This window comes from Agrilus planipennis, unplaced genomic scaffold, assembly GCF_000699045.2.
Source record: "Agrilus planipennis isolate EAB-ADULT unplaced genomic scaffold, Apla_2.0 scaffold2141, whole genome shotgun sequence".
Lineage (NCBI taxonomy): Eukaryota > Metazoa > Arthropoda > Insecta > Coleoptera > Buprestidae > Agrilus > Agrilus planipennis.
This window is the reverse complement of record NW_020440794.1, coordinates 1-3836: the sequence shown is the minus strand read 5'-3', so window position 1 is coordinate 3836 and position 3836 is coordinate 1. Positions and strand designations below refer to the sequence as shown.

General features: G+C 33.6%; 1 pseudogene; it reads left to right on the top strand.

Moving 5' to 3' along the window:
• Nucleotides 1-6: 6 nt before the first annotated feature.
• LOC112906154 lies at nt 7-3830 on the top strand (annotated as a pseudogene).
• Nucleotides 3831-3836: the final 6 nt, after the last annotated feature.

Genomic DNA, 3836 nt, shown 5'->3' with positions numbered 1-3836 from the left:
ATTCAATGGAATCATCTCTGGCTGATGATCATAATTATTCTTTACCACAACATAATAGTGACCTACATCAGCTAACTATGACCAGTAAGTACCAATATATATGTTATTATTGTATGTATTTATTAATTGTAAGTGTAACAAATAAATCATTTAATTTTGTACAGGTAATGGTGCACTATTACCTCCAAATATAAGTGAACCTAATTCAAGGAGAGATTCTGTCGCAACTATTCCTAAATGTCAGAATGTCTCCAAATTTCCAGAAAAACAGAAAATTGAGGACAAACTAAATCAGATTAGGGAGTACTTGCGAGTTACTACTTCATTAATGTCTACACTAAAAAATAGTGAAGATCCCCAGGTAATTTTCTGTACGGTTTTAAATGTTACTATTTAACTTTATTACAAAAATTGAAGTGGTGTTGGTTACTTTGATTTTCATAATATTAGGTACCTATCTCCTATCTCTTTTAAGTAATTATATTTTTTTGTGAAGGCTGTAGAGAAAGAAAAGGAACATTTTGATAAAATGGTAAAAGATCTGAAAGACAGCGAAGCAAAATTAATAGCTCTTTTAAACATTTATGAAACTGCTAAAGAAAATCATGAAAAAAATGAACAAGAGGTGATAAATGTGTGCTATTGTGCAATTAACATTAAAGTTTTCTTTTAGTTTCAAAGGGGGATTAATTAATTACCTCATGCATGCAAAAACTACTAACTGCTAAATGTTGTCAATTTAAAGTATCACTAATGCATTACTGCTTGACAGGATAATTCATACGTGGATTTGGCTGTGTCCGACCATGTGCAGAAATTTTCCCAAATTGTAGATGTTTTGTCTTGCTATGGAGACAAATTTATTGCTTATAATACTAACAGAAGGGTGGGTTTTGTGTGGATTGCATAATTAAAATAAAAAAATAATAAATGCTTTATATTAGTTTTTTTACTTGTTTCTTTAATTAAAATAATTTTATGACAATAGGTAATAGAAAATGGGACAGACAACTTTTCAGAGCCGAGTACTTCTGGTTATCAAAGTAACATATCTCAAAGAAATGAAATTGAGGATAAAGTTGAACAGTCTAATCAAAAAATATTGATGCTACAAGAGCAACAAAATGCTCTGATAAATTTAAAAAAGAAGGCTGAGAACCAGTTGTTGGATGCTAAACAAAAGCAAGTTAAATTGTTAAAAGTTCAACAGAAACAGAATGAAGAAAATCGGCTAAGGAATGATAAAATAATACAAGAAAGACTGTTTCTTGAGCAAGCTCAGGTCAATTCTAAAATACCAAAAATATCAGAAAATAATTTTGATGCGACTATTAGAGAATTGGAAGATACATTAAATGGTCTTAAAACTTACCACAACAATGCAGACGTGGACACATTGCAAGAAAGATTAGAAAGTAGTAATCAACTTATTCATATGTTGGGCACCCGTGATGCTCAGCTTAACTCTGAACATTTGGAACTCCAAGAGAAGTTGAATGAATTACAAACGAAAAAGCAACAAATTGATCAACTGGCTAGTGAATTGCAGAATCTCAATGAGGATAATGAAGACGAAGACATTGGCCAGCAAGTTCGAAAAATAGTTACAATGAAACAACAGCTTACTAAACTCAAAGATATGCTTGAAATTGTAAAAAATGCGGAATTGAGACTTGTCGAGGCTCAAAATTGTAACGATACTGATTCCGAATGTCCAGAGAACTTTACTTATGTTGAAAAGAACGATAATATTCGNGAATATAATGTGCGATAACACAATTCGAATTGATAATAATGCTCGGACTGGAGAACAGTATCCCATTGAAAAAGAAAGTAACAAAATCAGTAGTAACATACGAGAACGAGAAAAAATGCTTGCCGAATTGAAAGCAAAGAAGAGGGAATTAGAAGAGATTATTTTCAAACAAAAAGGTAAATCCATTGTTGAATATTATTTTTAAAAAAATACAATATATGTGTACGGAAATACTTTTCGGTATTTTAAAACTGTTATTTGAAGATATTATACTGTATATTTTTAGGTTTGCTTCAAAATAATTAAACTTATTAAAAATAAAATGCTGATGATTAAATGATGTAATACAAAAGTTAACCTTTAACTTAATTTGCATAACCGATTTGTAAAATTCAATATTTTTTGTTAATTTCAGATCGCACATTAATTAATAATGATATATGCAGTGAGTCTTCTATAAACAAATCAGAAATGAGTGGCTTTGAGGGTGCTCCTTCTGGGTACTCGTTACCACCATCTGTTAATCGGCAGAACAGAAGATCGTCGTTTTATTCTAGGTAACTGAAAATGATTTTAAACAATCTTCATTTACTTATGTGATTATTCTGATTAGTAGTGACGAATTTCCCGAAGATGTGAATGAATACTCTGAAATTAAGACCGAGCCTCGTACTCATAGTCGTCTTTCGAAACAGAGAGAGGAAGAAATCGGTTTGTCGATAAATCCAGTTGTTGATTATTCTGCTCGTTTTCAACCAGCTGCTTCGCGAAGTTCTGAATGTAGATCTAATGCCACAACTTCAGTTGCTGCATCATTCAACAGGCATCAAGATCGTTCAACAAGTATAAACGACTCTCAGAGCAAAAACGAAGTAAGTATACACTTAGCATTCAGCTTTAAAAAAAATTGAAACAATTTACGTCAAAAAAAATTCTTACGTTTTCTCTGTGTTTAATTTAATGTTTACAGTAGTTTAAAAAAATGTTTTGGTACTTTTCCGAAGTTATAATAATTGTAGTAATAAAGATTTGATATTATTTTTTAGATTCAGAAACAACTAGAAACTATTCAAGGAATGTGCCAGTCTTTAATTGAACAACAGCACAATAACACAACGGGAAGCAATCGAAACAATCATACCCCTTCGCCACTTTATGCCGAACCTAGACGATATACGTCCCCAGGCACCCGTGAGAGTAGTGTATTGAATGTAGTGAACCCAGTCACAGAAATTCCCGGATTTCCTGCTGGTATGAATGGTCACTGTTATGGCCTTAATAACGACGTCTCCAACAACAACCAAAATCTGTTGGCTGCAAACACTTTGCAACTTCAAGCGTTTTTATTAAACACGCTTAATCAATGCTGTCAAATGCTATGGTTCCAGCAGAGAGAGATTGCTTCACTCAGACACACAATAACATTGGTAAGTTTTTTTTAAACATTTATTAAAATAAGAAAAGCGTTCTTTATTTTTTCCCCTACAGATGCAAGATCGCATGATACCGGGGGGTGCTGCGTTAGATCAAACTTTCCGCGGGCTCTCCGATTCGTCAACTGGTTTGCCACCATTTATTAATTCGGCTCCGCCTTCTACCTCAATTTTCCGTTCACCACTCCACAATCCCCCTAATCCGAAAGTCAACCATCAACCTCAACCAGTGGCTGCAGCATGTTCGATGCCTAACCTTAACCAGTCTTACATATCACCTCAAACGCAGGTGCATACGCATCAACCACAAAACAACGAATTGCCATATGAAAATCGTAACAGTGTGCGTATGCTTGAAACCACCAACTTCAATAACATGCAGAACAATCAAATTGAGCAGTCTATTACTAATAATCATCCTAGTAACATATCCGGCTTGCACAATATTAACACCGCGATCAATCATCACCAACAGCAGCCTTTACCCGGACAAGTGTGGAACGGACAAGCGCTTAATAATCAGGTAGCCCCCGGCAATCGGGCCAACAACTACTGGGATAATTTCCGTAGGTAGGTGTTTTTCTTCTATTTTAAATCTATATTATTTTTTTTTGTTAATGCTGTTTTATTTTCTATTTTATTTAATA